Here is a 13,121-nt window from a genome sequence, read left to right as displayed (position 1 = left end):
GCAGAGTATGGTCCTGTAGTAATTCTCAGGGTTAAGTTCTACTAACCTACTTTCAAGCACACAAACAGGGAAGTAGGGATTTTAGTGTCTAATACATGCATGTAAGCTGCTTACTTTGCTCAGTTCAGTTCAGTCGCTCAGTCATGTCCGACTCCTCACGACCCCATGGACTGCAGCGCGCCAGGCTTCCCTGTCCGTCACCAGCTACCAAAGCTTGCTCAAACTCATGTCCGCCAGTCGGTGATGCCATCCAACCATCTCATCCTCTGTTGTCCCCTTCTCCTCCTGCCTTCAATCTTTCCCAGCATCAGGGGCTTTTCCAGTGAGTCACTTCTTTGCATCAGGTGGCCAAAGTATTGGAGCTTCTGCTTCAGCGTCAGTCCTTCCAATGACTATTCAGGACTGATTTCCTTTAGGATGGACTGGTTTGATGTCCTTGCAGTCCAAAGGACTCTCAAGAGTCTTCTCCAACACCAGAGTTCAAAGCATCAATTCTTTGGCACTTAGCCTTCTTTATGGTTCAACTCTCACATCCATACATGACTACTGGAAAAACCATAGCTTTGACTAGACAGACCTTTGTCAGCAAAGTAATGTCTCTGCTTTTTAATATGCTGTCTAGGTTGGTCATAGCTTTTCTTCCAAGGAGCCAGCATCTTTTAATTTCACAGCTGCAGTAACCATCTGCAGTGATTTTCGAGCCCGAGAAAATAAAGTCTGTCATTGTTTTAATTGTTTCCCCATCTATTTGCCATGAAGTGATGGAACCAGATGCCATGATCTTAGTTTTTTGAATATTAAATTTTAAGCCAGCTTCTTCTCTCTCCTTTCATCCAGAGGCTCTTTAGTTCCTCTTCACTTTCTGCCATAAGGGTGATGTCATCTGCATATCTGAGGTTATTGCTATTTCTCCCAGCAATGTTGATTCCAGCCTGTGCTTCATCCAGTGCAAAAATATTATCTTGTAACTTTTAGAACTTAGTCTTGCCTCTCTTTTTTTCTGAAGCTATTGGGAAAATAATTTAGTGAATAATTTTACGAATATATGTAGGTGTGACACTATTTTATTTGTAAGTGGGACAAAGTAGTTATTCTATTATGAATGTATATACTACAATATATGTATCAGTACTATATCTTTTAAAGTTTTATAAAATCTAAATAGAAGCATAGCTAGATTAACAGAAAATGCAACTGTTTGAAAATAGTAAAACCTGACCATAGCAAATGTATCAGAATATCATTTTGATACCAAAGAACTAGCTAGTGTATAATAATCCCTCCATCCCCATTATTCTTGTCTTTGAGAAGTTTTGCTTGTGAATGCATAGCTCATAAACATTTTTCAATAGCTTATCAAATCATAGACCAGAATTATATTTTTAGAATGCAGTTTTAGAATTTCACTGAGCAGTGAACTCATTCATCACGCATTGTTTGTTTTAGAGAGAATACTGAACAGCTCATATCCTTTGCTTAAAAATAGACTTTTTTTTCCCCTCAAAGCAATTATCTTCTTTTCAGTCCAATTTTCTCTTTTCTGGTATTCAACAAGACTTCAGTTCCAATAAACTTTTATTTTACTATGCTGATCATGAAATTATGCCATTTTTTTCTATCTGCCTCAAAGCTGTGAAGCTTTACGTGTATTTTTTTTTTTCTCAGAAGCATATATATTCAGGTACAATATAGAGAAGTCTATATGTTTTGACTCTCAGTGACTGATAAGAATAGGCCAGAACTTTTTGGAACCAGATTCCCTAGTTCAAATACTAACTTGTGACCTTGGACAAGTTACTTAATATTTAAGTAAAAATATTAAGTAAAAAAAATACTGCTTTTTTTCTCACTGATAACATTAATCTATCTTCTTATCAGAAGTTTCATCATGATTCATTCTTGAAGTTGGGAAATTCAGCTTTAGTTGTAAGTTTATCAGAGCTTCTCAGAATGCTCACACTTAAGACTGGGAAAAAATGCAGCTGAATGGTAATACATTAACAATATGTGTTGAAAAATCAGTTCCTTGTTGACTGTATACAAAACAGAAATCTCTAATAGTTCCTAATGGCACTACTTCCTCTGTGGATAATGTAGGAAATGCTTTTGTCTGAATAATCATTCCCAGGGGGTGGGAGGGAAGGCTTCAAAATAGATTCACTTGAGAGAGAGAGAGAGAGAGAGGGGGGGGGGGGGGGGGGGGAGAGAGTGTGTGTGTGTGAGTCTGTCTGTGTGAAAAATGAGAGAGAGACTGATGATGTTGAAGTTCCAAGTCAGACCAGCACACTGCTGCTGCTGCTAAGTCGCTTCAGTCATGTCAGACCAGCACACATGCTACCATAATTAAAGAACATGATTTGAAGGTAGCAACAGTGTCTAACTATATGAAATACTCTATATTGTTGCATCTCAGCACATTTTAAAAATAAACTAACAGCGGACAATGAACAGCTAGTCCAAAGGTTAAAGAGAACAACAGTGGGGACTAGGTTTTCATAAGAAAAGGAAAAATACCCCACTAAAACCTGTAATTGTTTGGATAGTTAAGGAAGAAATAAACATCTCTCTCATAATGGAAGTATCTAGACCATAAAGGCAAAGTGGGTTATTGCCCCTGTTTTTCTTGACTTTGGCTAACTTCCTTCTCTGCTTCCTTTTGGACTGGGTAAATTGGTAAAGTGAACTCCCAGGAGGTATGAAATATACATTCGCCAAGTCCTCTTTAGGGAACTGGGGGCTATTGCATGTGGGGTATGTGTAGGATGTGGGCATTTTTCGAACAATGATCTCCCCACAGCCCACCCCTTTGTAATTTTTCACAAAGTTCTCCTAGTGGTTCTAAACGGTCTCACAGCCCTGTTGCACACTTCCATTTCCTATTAGAGGACTGTGGATAGATTATCTCTGAAAGATCCATTAGCGTTCTGGAAGTTAATTTCTTCTAAGAATGCTTTCATCTTTTTTTTTTCCATTGTAGTATAGTTGATAAGAATGCTTTCATCTTAATAGAAGTCTTTTTAAAAAAAATCAAGGTTGGCCCAGACCCAGAAGTACTAAGAATCTGAACAAATGTAATTTTATACATTGTTGTTCAGTTGCTCAGTTGTGTCTGACTCTGTGACCCCATGGATTGCAGCATGCCAGGTTTCCCTGCCCTTCACCATCTCCCAGAGCTTGCTCAAACTCCTCTCCATTGAGTTGGTGAAGCCATCCAACCATCTCATCCTCTGTCATCCCCTTCTCCTCCTGCCTTCAATCTTTCCCAGCATCAGAGTCTTTTCCAGTGAGTCAGTTCTTTGCATCAGGTGGCCAAATTATTAGAGCTTCAACTTCAGCATCAGTCCCTCCAATGAATAGTTAGGATCGATTTCCTTTAGGATTGACTGGTTTAATCTCCTTGCAGTCCAAGGGACTCCCGAGTCTTCTCCAACACCACAGTTCAAAAGCATCAATTCTTCAGTGTCTAGTCTTCTTTATGGTCCAACTCTCACATTACATGACTACTGGAAAAACCATAGCTTTGACTATAGGGACCTTTGTTGGCAAACTAATGTCTCTGTTTTTCTTATGTGAATAGTACTAAATAAATTTTATATGTAGTAAATAGTACTACATAATGTAGTAAGTAATACTAAAGGAATTAGTACTAAATATATGTACTAAATAATGTGTTTATATGTACTAAATAAATGTAGTAAAAGTACTAAATAAATTTTATATGTGAATAGTACTAAATAAATTAGGGAGAGAAGATGAATGCTGTTAGTGAGGTGGATGGCATGGGAACAGCTGAGACATTTTCTAAGGGGTTGAGGTGTGGGATCAGCTAACATTGAAGGTGAGTGTCATTTCTTTAAAAAGAAGGATACACACACCCCTTGTGAAAAGTGGCAGCCTTTCCCAGACAGACATTAGAGTTCTCCAGCATATAAGCCTCTTGCTGCAGGTATGTAGTACTTAAAATATTAAATGCCTCCTTGGTCCAAATTTAGTTTCCATGTCAAAAGAAAGGATACCTTTAAACTGATAAAATTGTCTTAGGAAAGGGGTCAACATTTTCAGCGATATTGATGAGATTTTTTTTTGGTCAGGGCAATATTCTCATGTGTTAGCCAATAATGGGGGGTGTGTGTGTGTGTGTGTGTGTGTGTGTGTGTGTGTCTCCCTTCCTTCTCTTAGCTCCTCTTACTGTTAATTCCACATGGGTAATTAGCCATTTCCGAGAATAGCCTTAAACACATTTTTTCATGATTCTTAATCTTGACAGATTCATGTTATTTTCTGACATAGAATAAAGCAAATAAAAATATCTGAAGGCATTCTTCATTTTGGAGTTCTGGGTAGAAGTGACCACTCTTGGAGACTTGAGGGTTAATGATCAGACAAGGCTGTGGACAACCAGGGGTGTCTCAAGTCCTGGTTTTCCTGGAGCCTTCTCCATTTCTTGCTTTGAATGAATGATCTCAAGAAGAACACTAAGATTTTCCTTTCAAAAACGTTATGTTACAGACATTCCTTTATGATAAAACTACCTTAATAACAGTCAGGTATAAAAGCTGATTACGTCTGCTATGACAGTTATGGATGTAATTTAAATGTGTATGTAACACATCAATGTAAAAAATTGCTTGGGACCGATCTCTTACTGTGAATTTCCCCAACAATCGCCTTACAGTTGTTTTTTAAAAAGACTTTTCTATCCAAGAAGGTTGATCTCAGAAAGCCTAATTGAGGAGAATATTGCTTTGGTAAATCGCTCTGCTCGAGGCAACTGCCTCTGCTACTTTTCTGATTTTAAAAACCTGAGCTCCAAATCACACTCGGCGTTTAAGGGCTTCCAGCAATAATTACGTCTGTGTCATGAGCAGCAGTCCTTAAATGGGTCTGCCGTTTCCCCGCAATCTTTTCCGGGGCGAGCAGAGCCGTATCCACTGATAACCCGGCTGCCGAGGAACTGAGCAGAGCCGGCTCCAAACTCCTCAGCTGTTGACAGGCTTGACTTGCTGAGAACACTGGTTAAATATAGCACACGCGAGCTCAGCTCCTCGACAAAGTCATAGCTCTGACAGTGCTGTGAAGGGGGCAGAAGACGAGAAACCTAATCTCAGAAACCCAACAACACCTAGCAACAGTTGAAAAAACTTTTAAACAAAAGTCTGGGTGGGAGAGATACAACAGCCTCCAATTGCTGCTGATCGGGATTTCAGGGAGAAGGAGCCGCTTTCCCTCCTCTTCTACCCCGTTTCCTGCATGACTTCAGCTATTGGCTAGTCCTAGGAAAGAAAGTGGGAAAAGCTTTTTCCTCTGTATTCTTTTGGGCTGGATGGTTTTCCAGGACTCCAGTCTCTCTTGGGCTGTGGGGCAAGCCACTGGGTTCTTCAAAGGATAAGCTACCTCCGTAAAGGACGTACCTTTGGTTTAGAAGAGCTGCCTGCCAGTCAGGTAAGACCGAAATGCCCAGCTACTTAACTCTCTTAAGACATTTCTGCTTCCACAAGAAGAGAGCTCTCTCCGACTCTGTGTTGTCTGTTTCCTTTGAGTCTCACTGTTCCACTACCTGATAACACGTTTGAAACTGAGGACAATCACTGAATTGTTTTTTTAAAGAATCAGAAAGTCATCTCTTCCTCAGAATTACCCTATCGCTTTTTAAACACAAAGATCGTTATGATGCTTTAATAGCCATCAAAGTATTTCTGCCAAGTTATCATTTTCTGGCAGGTAATAGAAATCTGACAAAGGACAACTTCACGGTTCTTTCACAGTGAGGATGGCTAACCAATGGAGGGGATATTTTCCCTAGAAGCAAAAGCACTTTCATGTAATGAAACTCGCTGAGCAGCTCGCGTGGTAAATGAGAGGGAAGTCCCCTGTGTGTTTGTGTTGCTGTACTTTCGCCCGGCCGCTTCTCTGATTTCACTGGTACACCTTGTGCTAGCTCTGACCTCGTTACATTACAGTCACCCCAAGCGCTTCTGACTAGGCACAAGATATGCCTGGTTTCAAATCACTGCTTTTGCAGTTGTTGAATATAAACTATGCAGGAGAATGTTATTTTGTGTGTGTGGTTTTTGAGTAATTGCTTGTATACAGATAAGATAGATCTTGGTTTTTAAAAATCAAATTGAGTGTATTAGAAAAATTCTTTCTCAAGTTGCACATATTTGAGTATGAATGTGTTCACCATAGTGTGAAGGACATCCTCTTTTCATCTGCTGTATTGTCTGTGCTTCCGGGAGTTGCCCTGCAGTTTTATCAAAATTGCTTAGAGTGATCAATATCACACTGCCTCTGACAAAAGTTATGGCTGCACATTGATGACATGGTTAGTTGATAACTTGTGTCTGTAGTTGGGTTGGATTTGCATAAGAAGTTTGTTCCTCTAGGTGAACATGATTGTTTGAATGAATATTCTAAACCAAGGATAATTTCAAAGAAGATACAAATGCACATTTAAAAAACCATTTGAATCTGTTTTGTCAACTTTAGAAAAATAATTTACCCAAGGCCAGTTTTGAACACATTGTTGACCAGAGTGTATCAACTCTTCCAGTAAATGTTCCCATTTTAAGAAAAACTAATTAAAGGTTATATATCATATGCTCAGAAAAATGAAACAGTACATCATTTAAGTATGTATTATATTTCATGACTCTGATTGTGCCATTAGTTTACAAAGTAAATGCATCTAATCATGTATAATGAATGTAACAGTGCAAAATGCACCCTGTTGAAACTTGGTGTCAGAGAATGAAACTTCTAATACTTTAGTGGAGATGCAGCATCTTTGTCTTTAAAGAGTTTTGAAAAATCTGAACTAAACGCTTCACATTTTTCTTGTTTTTATCTTAGGAAGGGTCACACTGTTGGCTTACAAATGTATGTGTACTGCCAAAATCTGCCATTAGTAGATTTTGGAGGCGGGTAATTTCTTTTGGAGTTAGTGGAACAGTGTGAGGATAACGGAGTGCAGCAATTGCCTCTGAGTGAAAGCCATGTTTCCTGATAGACTGAGTTTTGAGTATCATTGTCTTCATGACTGTAAGTTTACCCTTGAGAATCAAAAATAGCTCAGGTTAGAGCACGTGCTTTCCTCCAGTATATGAACAATCAACTGCATAGATTGTGTGCTCTGTTCATTCAAGTTCACATTTCTGTTGTTATTTTGGAGTCAGCGCTTTCCCCTTCACCATGAAAGATTTCACTGCTGTGTCTCCACCACCGTAAGATCTATTCCCTTCATCCTGGGTCTGGTTTGTATCATGACAGTTCTGCTCCACTTCCACCCCTCATTACCATGCAGACCACCTTGCACACGCTGTTGTTGTTTAGTCGCTAAGTTGTGTCTTTGACTCTTTTCCACCCCATGGACTGTAGCCCATGAAACTCCCCTGTACATGAGATTTCCCAGGCAAGAATACTGGAGTGGATTGTCATTTCCTTCTACAGGGGATTTTCCCAACCCAGGGATCCAACCTCATCTCCTGCTTGGCAGGTGGATTCTTAACCACTGAGCTACATGGGAAGCCCCCCCACTACCCCATGACTGCGGGGTTAATTTTCCTATGCTTGTCTCTTCTACTCCTCAGTTATCTTCTTCGACTTCTAGTTGCTGCCAAACACCTAGGCTGTGTATTTTGAAAACCTTCCATCATCTGGCACGTACTTAACTTTTCCAGTCTCAGCTCCCACTACTCAACAACAAATGTCCCTCTGCTTCAGATAGGTCAGATTTTGGGCCCTTCTCCAAACACCTACATACGTGCGTTTCAGTGCCCCGCCTCTGCCCATTTTGTGCCCTCCTGCCTGGAACACTTTTCCTCCCCTTTCCTGAAGAGACTTTGTCCACTATTTAAAACTCACAACAGTGGCTTCCCCTTTCACGGTGATTTCCTGGGCCATACCTTGTAGAAGTGATTCCCTCTTAGTTTGGATCTTGTGGTGCTCTATTAGAATTAGGGTTTTTTGGAGTGGGGTTTGGGTTTCCCAGGTGGCCCAGAGGGTAAAGAACCCACCTGCAATGCAGGAGACGCAGGTTCAATCCCTGGGTCGGGAAGATCCCCTGGAAAAGGACATGGCAACCCACTCTGGTATTCTTGCCTGGAGAATCCCCATGGACAGAGGAGTCCGGCAGGCTACAGTACATAGGGTCACAAAGAGTCAGACAGGACTGAAGTATCTGAGCACGCACGCATGCACAGAATGGGGTTTACCTCTTTAAATTCAGAACAATTTTATGAAAGTGACCAGGTACAAGGCATTATCCTAAACACCCTTTGGCTCTGAAGCTGTTCCATGCCATGCATCTTATGGATGTTCTACGAACAGTTTTGGCTCTGGATTTCTAATGATGAGCACGAGAGAACATATAGATTAGTATAAAATTAAGACAAACAACTATAAATGCAGTTAATAGCTTTTTATCTCAAAAATTTCTCAAGAAAGGTCTTCATAGTTTAACGAGCACAGAAAAATTACAAGTGATTGTAACTATGCTCATATACTTGATTGTGGAGATAATGTACAACTCAAGAAGGAAATACGAAGGGGGACATATACACACTGTGTGTGTGTGTATATATATATATATATATATATATATATATATATATATATGTGAATATACATGCATCTCCTGTGTATATACCTAGACTTCAAAATACTGTAACTCATATATGTTTATCATCTTTTGGTACCAGATTCTATTTATAGTTACTTTTGGCACTGTTCATTTAAATCACAATTCCTTCCATTTATGGCTCATCATGAATTAAATCTGGCCTTGAACATTAAAATGTTTAAATATTGTGCTTATCTTTTTAAAAATTTCCCTCGATATTTTAAAGAGAGACATTTCTCAGTTTTATTTTAAATCACTTATGAGACCTATAGCCTTACTGTGTGAGATAAAGTGTGAATCCTGATTTTGAACCAATTTTTTTCTATGTTCACCAAAAGAAAAGCATTCTCTTTATATATATATTATTATATATTCTCTTTATATATTCCTTGAGATAACCAAGGAAGTTAAAATTACTCTTTTAAATGGGTGTTCAGCAAGAACCACTATGGGATTTTCCCAACGAAATTTATGAAGTATTTAATATATTCATTTAACAATGCTTTCTCAGTGGCTATGATTTTTACTTATTCTTTTAAATTATTTATTTATTTGGCTGCACTGAGTCTTAGTTGCGGCATGCGAGATCTTTAGTTGTGGCATGTGGGATCTAGTTCCCTGACCAGGGGTTGAACTCGAGCCCCCTGCATTGGAAATGCAGGGTCTGAGCCACTGGATCCCAGGGAAGTCCCTTAGTTATTCTTTAGAAGTGAAACTTTGTGATAAAATATACATTCTAAACTAATGCTAATTATCTTTTTTGAAAGATGAGCATTTCTTCACAAAACAAGTGCCCTAAGAAATAGGATTTTATAGAGCTTGTTTAATCAACATTTTCACTTATTTGTCTCCTAACATGTAAGTTTTTAAAAAGCAGCATCATGGGAAGTGAATGGTAAGCTTAGGTTGAGATCTATTAATATTTCAGCAAAAAGTTTAAAATTGGTAACACCTTATTAGAAAAATAACATTTAAAAACCTGCAACATACATTTGTTTATAAATTAATTATTTTAAGATATACAGCAATAGAATAAAAGCTAAGCTAATAAAATACATTTTGTTTCCTTAAAAAAAATACATGTTTTGTTTCCTTATACTGTGTCTGAGTTGAAGAGCTAACAGAAAGGTTATGTCATGGATGTGGAGGCGACAGGAAAGGCTAATTGCATACAAAGTCAGATGGCCTGGATTCAGATTTCAGCTCACCATGACCCTGGGCAAATTACCCACTGTGTCTCAGTTTTCTCATCTGTAAAATGGGAATAATAGTGCTATCTTCCTCAGAGTTATTTGGAAAATTAAATGAGTTAATAAAACTTATAGTTTCCCAATACTTTTCAATAAATTTAAGTTACTCTTTCTCTATTACTATGCTTTAAATATAGTCATCATTTATTTTATTCTTTGTTGCACATGAGGTTCTTAGATGCACACCATAGATTCATAGATCAAATTCATAGAACATAGGAAAGGTGGAAGAATATATTGTTCAAATGTGGAATCCTGTTAGTGACATATTTTGCGGCTGGGTATTCTAAGAAGACATAATTTGAGCTCCAGCCAATAGTTTAGTATGGAATTTATATTTCATTCCCTCCCTTATCACTCAGCAGTGCGCTGTCTTATAGAATTATTACTAAGAAGGCCAAGAAATCACGCACAGCATAGATGGTTCCCTGGTTTCTATATTTGCAGTTGGAGATAAAGCATGTTTATACATAGAGTTTGGGTGTCTCTTTTATAGCCAACTATGCTTGGTAATGTATGTAAGGGAGACTTCCTCCTTCAAGCAGGGATATATATTAAATTTATCACTCTCTATTTATTCCTTTAGATGTTTTGTTTTACTAACCTAGTAACAGATAAAAATGAAAAGACTGAAAAGGTCATTTTACACTATCATCAACCTCACCAAATACAAGTGAATTCTTGCTATTCATTGCGCTTAATCCTAGTCATTCTTCTTAAACATGACAAGAAAGTGTATTCCAAGGCAAAAAAAAAGTGTTCCAGCATAAAGATGTACAAGTATGTTATGGGCTGCTTATTATTCTGTGTATTTAACTTAACCAAAAATATATGAAGCACTCTTATAAGTGGAGAAGTTTCTTAGTAACTTTAGTGCCAACAAACCTTATGCAGGGTACTTACAGTTTAGACGTATCCATTTTGCTTTATTTTTTGTGATCGAAAGGATGAGTTTCTAAAAGATAAAGCAAATTGAATTTCAGAATGATCATTCTCTAATGAAGACCTTGTTTTAGAAAGAAAAAAAAAAAGGAAAGGAAGGAAAGAAAAGGAAAAAAATAATAAAAGAAATTTCTTGGCTTTATAGAATACATTATAAAGATTCTAGAGCAAAAATATGGGAACCTCAGGAAAATACACTGGGTCATGTTCTTCTTTTTCCTTAAATGGTCAGTCCTACTTTCTAGCTGTTCAGAGATGAGACAAGGCTGCAGGCAGAATGCAGCTTTCCTCGTGGCGGCAGCTAAGGCAGTGTAATTTCAAAGGCTAGGCAGCGAGTTGTGTAAGAACTTAGAATTAGGAAAGTCCAACATGAATTGGGCAGCTCTAGTTGGCTTTTGACCAGCTGATTGCAGAACTTGAGAAACTCCCAGCAAAGAGATGAAGAAACACGATATTAACCAGCACTCTAGTCCCCGAGAGCTTTGTTTAAGCCACAGCAGCACTGAAAAGTCAAGAGAAGGTTGGTGTTGTGTTTCCTTTTTGGGAAATAGTGTCAACATGCATAATATTGTGTGATTTATGTGTTCCCGAGGTCTGTGAAAGACAGACTTTAACAAGAATTTTTAAAGCTAATGCAGAATTTATCTCAAGTGGTCTGACTTTCATTGAGCCCTTAAGGTTCAGGGACTTTTCTGTTTTTGCTTAAATGCTGTCATCCGCCGCCTTCACTGAAACATAGATGAGGATGGTTTTTGCTTCACTGGCCAAAGACCTTCTATGTCTACACTTGAAAGTAGTCTATTTTTGCTTTTTCAATAATTGTAATGGCAATCTTTCAGTCTTTCCAAGTTACTTTGAAGTAGTGAATTATCTGTTGCTTATCTTTGTAAGGGAAAGGTGAAAGAAAGCCATGAAATGGACATATTAGAGTTGGCCAAGTGCATTCTTTGAAAAATGATTTGCTACAGATTTAAAGCCAAAAGACAATTTGATTGAAAACAGTAGACTACTGACATCACCAAGACAATCAAGTTACTGCCAACTTGCCTTGTTTATCTAAAAGATCTTTGCAAAAATAAGGTCCCCCCCCGCAACCCTGACATACACATGAATCATAGACAATACAGTAATAGGGATAAATGAACTTTATTTTTCTTTATATCTCTTTAATATACTTATGTCTTCAGTAACTCATTTTAGGGCCTGCTTCTTTGACTGAGGCACCACAGCACAACAGGAAAGGAAGAGGCATTGCTGAGTTCATAATGCTATTTCAGTGTGGGAGCCTAAGTACATGAGGAAATGACACCCCGGGCCTGTATTGGGAGCCTTGCAGTTACTGTGACGACAGCACACACTAATGGAAAACAAAGATGGTCTGCCTGCCAGTGCAAGCCAGGAAGACTTTTGCCAGCTCAGATTTTTCCTAATTATTCTATAAGTCTTGAAATGTGACACTGGAGTTATTCAGGGCTCTTTGTGTTTCATTAACTGTTTAGTGAGTGACACATGCTTCAAGGGCAGTCTGGAATTTGGATGAGGGCGTGGCCTTTACACACAAGCTTGACTTTCACATGCTGTCTTGACAGAGCTCATCTTCTGGTTTGGACACCACCAGGCCAGTTGCTCTGGTCCCAGCCTGCTGTTTGGCCCTCAAGGAAGCCAGCTGCTTTGGTAGAATTCACTCCTCGGGGGCCCCTCAACTTTGGTGACAAATCCCCACCTTCCATATTCTGTTCATTCCATAGATAGTTGCTCAGAATGCCAGGTGTTCCAACTAATGACTGGGACATCTGAATCCCAATTGTTTTATAGTGATATAAAAGACAATATAATGATAATAATAGGTACTTTTTAGTATAGATTATCTACATAATGTTTTATTATAGAGCTGTGCATAATTATTTAATATACGTAAGTGATGATAATAATCGCAGACACTGGAGATCATTCTGTGCCAGGCATTTTGGATGATTTTATTTACTCCTCATAACAACCTGATGAGGCACTATTTTTATCTCTTGTTTTGTGGATTAGAAAAATTAGGGTTATAGATGAGAAGTAACTTGGTGGTAGATTTGAGGTTCAAACCTGAGCAATTTGCCTTTATTTAGTCCATATTTTCACCACTTTCTTGTAAAGGAGGAAGTTGTTCAAGGAGGACCTGAACTTCAGTGACTGTGAGGCTGAAGCCCTTTACCTAAGATTGGGACTTGAACCCAGCCCAAAAGGCAGAGTAATGAAGCTCAGGTTCTTGATGTCTTATCACAGAAAGAATTCAGTGAGAGACAAAGTGATAGGTAAGAAGT

At 38.5% G+C, this 13,121-nt stretch overlaps 1 protein-coding gene across 1 annotated transcript in view; it reads left to right on the top strand.

The window, feature by feature from the left end:
- Positions 1–5,090: 5,090 nt before the first annotated feature.
- The window catches only part of FILIP1 (filamin A interacting protein 1), a 211,530-nt gene continuing 203,499 nt past the window's right edge, over positions 5,091–13,121 (top strand). The window contains exon 1 of the mRNA XM_052645710.1: positions 5,091–5,442. The gene's annotated coding sequence lies outside the window, so the exon portion shown is untranslated. The remainder of the gene's footprint in view (positions 5,443–13,121) is intronic.

The sequence above is a fragment of the Budorcas taxicolor genome, chromosome 9, assembly GCF_023091745.1.
Source record: "Budorcas taxicolor isolate Tak-1 chromosome 9, Takin1.1, whole genome shotgun sequence".
Classification (NCBI taxonomy): Eukaryota; Metazoa; Chordata; class Mammalia; order Artiodactyla; family Bovidae; genus Budorcas; species Budorcas taxicolor.
Note: the sequence above shows the minus strand (reverse complement) of the source record. Positions and strands in the feature narration are given on the sequence as shown.